The sequence below is a fragment of the Oxyura jamaicensis genome, chromosome 14 (genome assembly GCF_011077185.1).
Source record: "Oxyura jamaicensis isolate SHBP4307 breed ruddy duck chromosome 14, BPBGC_Ojam_1.0, whole genome shotgun sequence".
Classification (NCBI taxonomy): domain Eukaryota; kingdom Metazoa; phylum Chordata; class Aves; order Anseriformes; family Anatidae; genus Oxyura; species Oxyura jamaicensis.
This window is the reverse complement of record NC_048906.1, coordinates 6,104,248-6,113,922: the sequence shown is the minus strand read 5'-3', so window position 1 is coordinate 6,113,922 and position 9,675 is coordinate 6,104,248. Positions and strand designations below refer to the sequence as shown.

The 9,675-nt window shown below is 45.3% G+C and overlaps 1 protein-coding gene across 18 annotated transcripts in view; it reads left to right on the top strand.

Moving 5' to 3' along the window:
• Positions 1-4,972: 4,972 nt before the first annotated feature.
• SUN1 (Sad1 and UNC84 domain containing 1) overlaps positions 4,973-9,675 on the top strand; it is a 30,716-nt gene continuing 26,013 nt past the window's right edge. For 6 of the 18 annotated variants that reach the window (XM_035339766.1, XM_035339769.1, XM_035339767.1 and 3 more), the window contains exon 1: positions 6,997-7,173. The gene's annotated coding sequence lies outside the window, so the exon portion shown is untranslated. The other 12 variants (XM_035339773.1, XM_035339771.1, XM_035339770.1 and 9 more) reach the window with 8 other exon arrangements.

Below are 9,675 nucleotides of genomic sequence, written 5' to 3'. Positions count from 1 at the left end.
CTGTCTAAGTCATTCTGGGGTACAGTGCTATTTATTGCACACACAAAAATAATGGAAAACCAGGTTCCTGATTTTTAAAAATTATTAGTATTATAGGCAGAAAAATGTTTTTTGCTTCTACCTCCCAAGTACCTTGGCTTTGTATCAAGTCTAAAAACAGGCTCTTCAAGGTTTGGGAATACTCCTTATGCTATAGGAGTACTCCTCATATTTGCTCAGCCTTCTGAGATAACTACTTTTTCAGTCTTAATGACCTAATTGTACCAAACCATGGTCTGTTTGCATCAATACCTACTGGCATTCTCAAATAAACATTTGAGAGAAAAGAGATACACAAAGCAAGACCTATTTCTATCTTAAAAGCAAAGTTATGCAAACTTGTGGCTACTCCTCCGTAAAATACTGGGTTGTTTTGAAAACCCTATCAGACGTGACAATAACACAAAAGATACTGAATAAATGAGTACCTTCTTAGCAATCTAAAAGCACTTTGCTATTTCCCTAGAACTGTATGGTCATTTTAAATCATACACACTGTCTTTGAAGTTTTCATGAAAAGAAAAGCTATAACTGTTCTTTACTGAGCAGCATTTTAGTTGACTAATAACTGTTAATAATTGTGTACCTCAATATAATGAGAAGGCCATCAGAAATTCTTAGAATGTACAGTAAATATAAGTCACTAGAAAACATTACATTGAATAAAGAAGTTGTGGAGTCTCCACCCTTTGGGATATTCAAAACCTGACTTAATACATCCTGGGCAACCTGTTCTACCTGACTCAGCTTGAGCAGGGATTTGGACTACGTGATCTCCAGAGGTCCGTTCCAGCCTCAATTATTCTGTGTTTCTGTGAAACTGTTTTCTTAGTCTAATCAACCGTTAAAAATACAATCTAATTAGACTGGAAATAGACTACATAGCCATCTTAGCAGAGCCCTTTTGAGATTTCATTCAACACCTTATTCTCAAAAAAAAAACACAACAGGATTTCAAAGCACTGCAAAGCAGCCAATTCCAAAACAACCTGAAGTCTTGCTTCAGCAACCTCTTGCTGTGTCAGTAGGTACACAATTGAAGTGTTTGGTGGTTTTTTTCAGTCTCTCTATATCAGCTATTATGTGTGCTAGATGTTATTTGGGTTCATTGCATTATGCAATTATGATCATATTAATTACATAACTTTTAAGCAAGGACAATTCTTCTTGGGCAAAATGGTTATCTCAAATTTTCAGACTTTAGATAAGAGGCTTACTAGCCCCGCCCATCATGTGACGAACATATGTGCTTCTGACTTTTGTCCTTACAAGCTAGAAGACCTGTTGCGGAGGATCCTGGGACTTGGATTCTCAGTGAAACTAATTTTTTGGTAAGTGTATGCATTTGGCTAACTGAATATAGACTCTTCTAAACATCTGTTGACTACCTTAAATAGAATCAATTGATTAGACATGAAGAGAGCACTGTAAATTAATGCACCTAGACTGTGAGAAGAAGGCTACATCTTGAGAGAGCAATTTGAGGAGAGACTAGAGGTTAAGTTTGTTCCCCCATCCATCCTCCTCTCACCTATGTAGGTCCTTGTAGGCAATCTGCACATTTCCTCAGAAATGCTTTAGGCAAATTGTAGGCAACCTGTCTGCAGGTGTCCAGCAGTGCACTGTGTCATCTCATCACATGGTAAAGATGCACTAATGCACCTTGTCTGCTTGCACATGTGGTGTGCTCCCCAGCTATAACTGGATCATGCTTCCACATTTGCTGTTTGAAGAGGCAGACAAATGTAGTTAGGAGAGAAGCTCTGAGGTTATCATGAAAAGACTGTTGAAGTGTACCTATAACTTGAACAGAGCAGACAAACTTGATGCAGAATATTGTGTGTGATGACTACTCTTAATAGATTATGAAGTCCTCTACTCTTAACTGTGACTCTTATCATCTGTAATAGCTATAGAAGCTATTAGAGTGAATTGTATCTTTTAACTGAAAAGCTTTCATACAGTGGAACATGCAGATTAGAGTTCTGATTGGTTATTGCCTAAGTTTTATGTTGCTTATGAGAAGTCGCTTGTGCAAGCAGAATAAACACATTACAGCAGTGCTGCAGACACCAAGTAACATCTTTGCCTGTGGAAATCAACTGCTGGCTTGAGAAGAGCAAAGTTTCTGATTCATTTATGGAATCTGTGTTACGATCACTGCGTGGGAAAGTAAGCAACTGTTGGTTTTCCCATAGAAGACAGGATAAGAGCTCGTCCAATTAGATACATGATGGACTGAGCCTCAACTCTGCCCTTCTAGCAAAGCTCTATCCATGTTTTAAAAAGAGAGGGAAAAATATAAAGTAAAAAGTCTTCATTATTAGGCAGTTGAAGGATCAACAAAAATTACAGCTAACAGGCTTGTGTCCACTTACTGAGATCAGTTCCTCAGGGAAACTCAAGAAGGGCAGTAACTGAGTTGAAATAGCAGATGAGAGGAGAACGGCTGCTGTGTCAGCCTGCCTTGTGTGTAATCGGCTTTTCTTGTTAATGTCTGAAATCCCCTGTAAGTCAGGACGATGGCAGGATCTAGTGGCAAAACTGAATTGAAGTACTTTGCAGTCCCCTTTTTACTGATCATCTAGCTGCACTGCATGGAGCACCCATTTCCTTTGGCTGACACCAGTGAATGGTGTGAAGAAGGGGCCCTCATCAATTTAACGAAAATGTGTGACGCAGCTGGTGAGAAACTTTAATTATCAAGAGAGAAATCAGGCTTTCAGATACTTTAGGCAATTTTCATACTAATGCACAAACATCATCTTCTCCTCAATCATGGACATAAATGTCACCACACTTCCTCACACTAAGGAGTGTTTCTACACAATCCCCTTTGCCCAGTACATCCCTGCCACACATTGCCACAAGACCCTGGAGCCAGAGGCCATCCCCATGCAGCTGCTGAGCTCCCTGGGCCCTTAGCCTTTCCCACATTCACAGCAGTGTGTCATGTCCAGTTTTACCACTCAGAAACTCCTTGCTGCACCGGTCATTGTCATGTTCAGCTCACACCCTTAATTGCTGTGGGTACCTCTAACTTTGTGGTTGATAGCAAGGGCAAGAACACAGCAGAACAGGTTTGCTAGGTGTGAGTGCAGGAATGCACTGGGAATCACAGTGGAATAGGAAGGGGAGAAAGCAAGAATGTGGGAAGAGAGGGTAACTAGATGTGGACCTTGGATTGTTTTGGCCATGTATTGTAGTTTCCCTGTACCTGGTGTCAGTTAACAAAGCTTTTTTTTTTTTTTTTTTTTTTTTCCTAAATACATAACTGCTTTCTAGAGCATCAAAACTGAAACACTTGCAATATTATCTATTTTTATTCCTATTGACCATTTTTCTACAGAATTCAATTTAGCTGATAAAATTGAGCCCATTTTATGTTCAGAGCTCATTGTTGGATGCTGAAAAAATTTTATTTGCTAGTCGTCTTTTTTTTTTTTTTTTTTCTGAACTGTGGAAAAATTAAGTATCGGCTGGTATATTTTAACAAAATTGGAATATTGGACCAAGTTACACTTAAATTCTAGAAGATAAAGGCTCCATTGCTCCTCGTAGCCAGGGAGCAGAGGCAGAGCTGAATTTAAGCCATCCTTCTCAAGCCTCTTGGCCTGGTTCTGAGGGAAAAACAGCTGCCCAAGACAAGATGCAGCAGCCTGGGGAGCTGGAGCAGTGCCCAGGGAGTGATACGTGCTTTGTTCTGCCAGAGCAGAGTGCACCCTGCCCTGGCAGGGCTCCAGTGGAACGGGTGGAGAAGATCCTGAGAGGACCTGGCTTTGTACCACCAAAGACTTTCAGAGAGATTTAAGTTCAGTGATTTTTGTTCTGTCTTGTGCATTTTCTACTCCAAAGACACAAGAACAGTTGCAAAGTACAGAAAGAGAAGGTATAGTCTGCAGAGTGAGGTAACTCACCTTTTTGCAAAGTATTCAGCCATCTACTGAGAGGTTGTGACTGGCTGAGTGTCTTACCAAATTATGTGCTAGCTTTCAGGTGTTGGGATCAGCTCAACTTTAGCTACAGTGTCTTAAAATTTTCATATAACTAGAGCATAGCTCTTTTAAAATAAACAATCATTGCCTAAAGTCGGTACAACATAGATGTTAGATGATGTCTTATTTGAATGTCCTTATGTTACTTTTCCATCTTCTAACTTCTCACCAATTTTGCATCCAAACAAGTACACAGAGCCTCTTTATTTATTTAATAGTGTCATATTTATGACCCAGTCTTTCCTAACAGGCTGAGTCATTTCTCTTGAACATGAGTAAATAAAAGTTTTTGGGCTGATTACATATTAAGTTACCCATACCCTGTTCTGCCATTTGTGCAGTTCCCGAGTGCAGTGCATCATAGCACGAAGCCCATCTTAGGTCTGGGGAGACTGAAGAAAAAGTAACCGGGCCACAGATTTCACATTGACTGTATTTGCATATACTCCCTAAATATTTGAGCACAACGGCTTGTTTCGAGCATCGACTTCTTTGCTGAAAACAGGTCCGTGACATTTTGTTTTAGCGCAATAGTCCAGTGGTTACTGGGGTTTGATGCTGGCACAGGCAGAGCTCTTTTGTGCAGAGCACAAGCTCCAAAGCACTTGAAACTGCCAGGGCTTTGGGTGGGGAGTGCTGTGCGAGGGCCTGGAAGTCCCACCGGAAAGCGGCAAGAGAAAGAAATACCAAAACCGAATTGCTTGGCTACCCATTTAGCGGGCATTTTTCACTCGCAGCTGCCCGAGGCCTCACGGCTACACGTTGCTGAGGGGGACGCCGAGGCCTGGGGCCGCCCGGCGGGCAGAGCCCGGAGCAGGAGCAGCGGCTGGGCCGCCTCAGGGACCTCGGCGAGTGAGGGACGGAGGAGCGGCGAGGCAGCGGCGGGCCGGAGCCGTTGTCCCGGTCCAAGGGCGGGCCCCTGCCGGCGGCACCGCGCGGGCGGGGCGGGCGGGGGCTCCCGGCGGCCTCGGTAAAGCGGGCGGGGCGAGGCCAATCTCTGCTGCCGCCGCCGCAGGCTCTGCCTTTCCCTCGCTTCACCGGCGCCAGGTAACGACCGGCCCCTGCCCGCGGTCCCCCCGGCCGCTCCTCAGCCGCCTCCGTAGCCCCTTCGCCCGGCAGGCGGAGCCTCCCCTCGGGAAGGGGCCATGGGCGGGCGGATATCTCCCCTTCCCCTCGCGGCTCTAGCCGCCTTTCCTCGGAGCAGGAGGGCTGGCGAGCAGCTCACCCCGGTGGCGGCCGCGCTTTCCTTCCCCTCGCCCGCTGACAGGCGGTGGCAGCAACCGCCTCGGCCTGCCCTGGGCAGCCGCCCTCCGGGGAGCCCTCGGCTCGCCCTGTCGCCGTTTGTTCCCTTCGCATCGGCTTCTCCCTGGGCTCTGAGCGTGCCTGTCTCGGCCCAGCCCCTGTAGTCCCCCGGGGGCGGGCGGCAGGGCGCGGGGAGGCGCAGGAAGGCAGGCTGCAGTTACTGGGTCAGGTGTTGGCCTCCGCTTGGCGCCCAAAGCTGTTTGAATCAGTGCTGCTGGAGCTGGAACAGGAGCGGGAAATCTCTGCCTTAGCTAGCTGCCGCTTGGGTTCCCCTTGGCCTGGCTCTTGGCGTGTTTTTTTTTTGTTTGTTTGTTTTTCTTTGAAGTAACAATAACCAAGATTTTCACACGCTGATTTTTGGGGGAGCTGGTAAGTGTGCTTTAGTGCTTGGTATAGTACGGTCACTTGGCTTCAGTGTGGAGCTGATGGGCTGTAATCAAAGCTGTGGTCCTGCCTGGACTGTGCCCCCTTAGGCTGGTACCTCAGCACGGCTCCTGTCCGTGCCCTGCTCCTGTAGGGAGCGTGTTATTAAAGAGGCATCAGCTGTGCCTGTGGCTGTATTACAGAATATCATATAGCTCAGTATTGGGTTCACTTTGGGATTGTAGAGGTGTGTTTGGCATGTGGTGGCAAGGCTTGGTACTGCCCTGTAATGATGGGGGCTGGTGGAACATGGAACTGTTTAGATGCAGTGGCTATTTTGTGGTGGTCTCATAAAGTTTTATGTTGGCTGAAAAGAAAAACTGCTTGATTTCCCCTACTTTGTCTCCTCTTAACTTATTAAAAACAAACCTACAAGTCTATAATCTGTTACAGAAAAGGAAAATTTTAGATAGCAAACTTCAGGATCAGTGTTTCTGCAGTGCTTACAATCCCTGTATCTCACTCTGCTTTTTTCTGGTTATCATTTCACAAAAAGAAACCGAAATCTCACTTTTGCTTATTTTTTAAAATTTGCTAATCTTAGTGCTTTGGAGTTGGCTGTTAGAAGTTCATGCTTCTGTGGAATTTACAAGCCAGTGACTAATTTCATCACTCACCTGTAAGGCTGTATTCATATTTGTTGATTTTAATAACAGGAAAGTGAGCTGTGGGGCTTGTATGTTGTAAGTGATCACTTTATTGTAGAGTTCTGTCATCAAGGCTTCTTTCAACTGTGATACGTCACCTACTGTGGCTATGCTGTTCCTCTGACACGTGGTTTGGTGAGTGGAAGTTGAGGATTTTGGAGGGTATACAGGTAAAGAGTTGGGAGCCGGATACCGAGTGGGATGCTGGATTGGATTTTTGTTGTTAGACAGTTGATATTGAAGTTATTTTATTACGTAAATGGAGAGCGCGAGATGCTGAGCACAACGCGCCTTTCGCTATCTGTCAGCGAGCTTCCCCTCAGCGCACGAGCACGCGGCGCAAATCCGCGCTTCGAAAGAGCGAATCCCTCCCGCCGTCCTGTTCCCAGAAGCTTAGGGGTTAAGAGCGGCGAGGGCTGGCCCCAGTGGCCTCGTCCAGTGGCTTCCAAGCGCGGCTCTGAGTGGCACGGGAGGCTCGGAGCGGCCGCCCCCGACTGCCGCGGCCTGCGGGCTTTGTGGGCCCGGGCGGCCATTTTGCGACGGCGCCCGGCGCCAGCTGCCCTCAGCGCTCGGCAGCAGCGGTGGGGCCGGCCCGTGGGACGCCCGGCACCCGGCCGGCAGAGCCCGGCTCCGCTCCGGGCCGGTACCGGGCTCTTCTTGGGTCTCTGCACCGCCGCCATTCGCGGGGGGCCGCGGCCGGGCGAGCTGCGTGAGTGAGCGAGCGAGCTCGGGCTTCTGGAGCGGCTCTTGGAACCCGATGGAGGCAGGTCCGCGGCGGGTGCCGAGCCGCTTCGCTAGCGGCGTCCGGCCTCGCCTTTGGGCTCCTTGTACCTGGCTGGGGGATGATGTGGAGGTCCCTGCTTTATAAAATAACCCGGTGCCTGTCTGTGAGACAGTGTGGAGGTTCCTTCCTTTATAAAGTGACTCAGTGCCTTGCCATGCAGCGCTCCGGGTGCTGTGTGTGTGTAAACAATGAGCAGCCGTGTTTATTGCTTCGCTGTAGCTGCATGTATGGCTGGTTTCTATCAGCCTTCTCTTCAAAAGCCATTTAAAGGGGGGCTTACAGCGAATATTCCCTATTACTGCTTTGTGAAAAACCTCTTCTTCGTTACTAGCGTTACAGCTTGACAGCTGTGTTTGGGGATCTCTCTTACAACACTCAGCGGTAACGTGTAGTTTAAAACGTGAATTTGATTACTGTCTTGTTCGTTTGCTTCTGTTTTAAAAGAATGCTGATCTTTTAAGAATGTGTATTTTAATAAAATGTTGATTTAGCATGGAGCTCTTTGCTCTTCAGCCTGTTTAAACTTGTAGTTATTTGGATATATGGAAACATACTTCATGGAGTATAATTATTTTGCCTTTTATACAAAGAATAAATTTTTTCTGTTATTTTGAATACTAGAATAAAATTTGAAATTACAAGTAAAAATAGGTTGCTCTCAGGAACTGCTAAGGTTACATGCTCTATTTCCATTGCTGTTAATAATTTTGCCCAAAAGTTGAGTAGTTTTTGTGGTCTTTAAATCAAAATTGCTTAAATAAGTTTATTTGCTTTAAAATATAAGGGTAGGATAGTTTTTACTTGTAGTACTGCTGACATCTTTCTCAGGCTTTAAATACATCATTTGTTGCCAACCTTGTAATCTATAATATAAGCTGAACGTTGTTGCAAACTTTCTCACTCCTGATTTGTGACATAACTGTCAGTTTGCTATAGACAGCTGATTTATTTTACTGATAAGTACTCATGATCCCCCCCCCCCCCCCCAAATGCTAAAGTATTACAAAAGTCCTAGCTTGCTTCCTTTGTGTCCTCTGTCACAGTGTAGTCCAGCAATTACAAAAGTTTTACGGGCCTTGGGAAATTCAGTTTCAGTTTTCTGCTCTGTAGCAGACTTCCTGATAAGTCTTTCTTCTCTGCCAGGGTCCCACTTGCGATACGGCCATCTACCGCTTCCTTTGTCGCAAGGGGTGTGCGTTAGAAAGTGCCTAGAAAGTATGTTTGTCTATGTACCCCCAAAAAAGAGTATGTGGAGGTTATCCTTGTCCTTGGTACATATCTGTAGTGTATATACAATGTGTATTTGGGGCTGCCTTCCCTCTTGTGACACTTCGTGCTCCAAGGCCCCTATCAACAGCAATAAAACCAAGGAAGCTTCCAGCAGTGCTGCTAGGATTTTATTGAGGTGGTTTGATGCTGAAAGTTATGATCAAGTGTATAGTTCTGTTAGGTAAACAGGCTTACGGGGTGGTGTCACTCAGACACTTCATAGTCAACATCCTCTGGAGACAGCCAGCGAGCTTTGTTCAAAGCTCAGTTCAGCACTGATTAGAGTCCCTGGGCTTCCTTGTGTTCTGCCCAGCTCAGAACTTTGTCTTTCCTGCCCTTCTACTCTGCTGACTTACTTGAAGACTCATTCAGTTGAATAGCAAGAGAGAGATGATGCTTGAGATGACTGTTTTTGTCTGCTTCCCTTAAAAGCAGATAGTCCAGCTGTCTCCTCTGTAGGAACATGGAAGCTGGTCTGTAAGTTGAGGTAGTGGTATGACAGGGATATCTAGTTGCTGCTTCTGATTCAGATTAAATGTGTGCTTCTCTTCAGTTGCCTTTAAGTTGTCTTAAAAACATACCTAACTGCTTAAAAAAGTAGTAATAAAAATATGCTTTATGGGCTTTCTAAAGGGAAAAAAAAGGTGTAGTTAAAATCTGGGCCTAGTAATGCTTCCAACAAAACTGGTACTCAAAGCCTGCATGAATCCTAGTCCAGACAGGTCTATGGTAGCCGAGTCAGAAGGCTGGTGAGCCCCTGAAAATGATGAAACTGGAAATAAGTACTGAGGCTACCTCTCATGTCCCCTGCCAGGTTTTGGGATTTTGAAATTCCAAACTATTCTGTTAGCATGCCTTTTTTCTGCTCCAGTTGTACATGGAAGTTTCATAAACAGGAGGAATTAATGGGATGGGTGAATGCTAGAGTGCTGTCAAACAAGAGTGAACAAATTAGAGGAAGTTATTGTCTTCCACCCACCACACCTGGTCTGCTCTTTAGTTTAAAGTTCTGCTGTAATAAGTATGGAGAATATTTAAGAATAATGTGGGCTGATTATTTGTTTGGGGAGGAAGTCTTAAAGAAATGGCTACCTAAAATTAGACTATTGAGCAAGTAGCAAGGTTGTGGTTTTTTTTTGTTTGTTTGTTTTTAAATCCAGCTTCTTAGTAGATTTTAGGTGCCTATTTTTGAAAGTTGTGGTTATATCTATTAAAA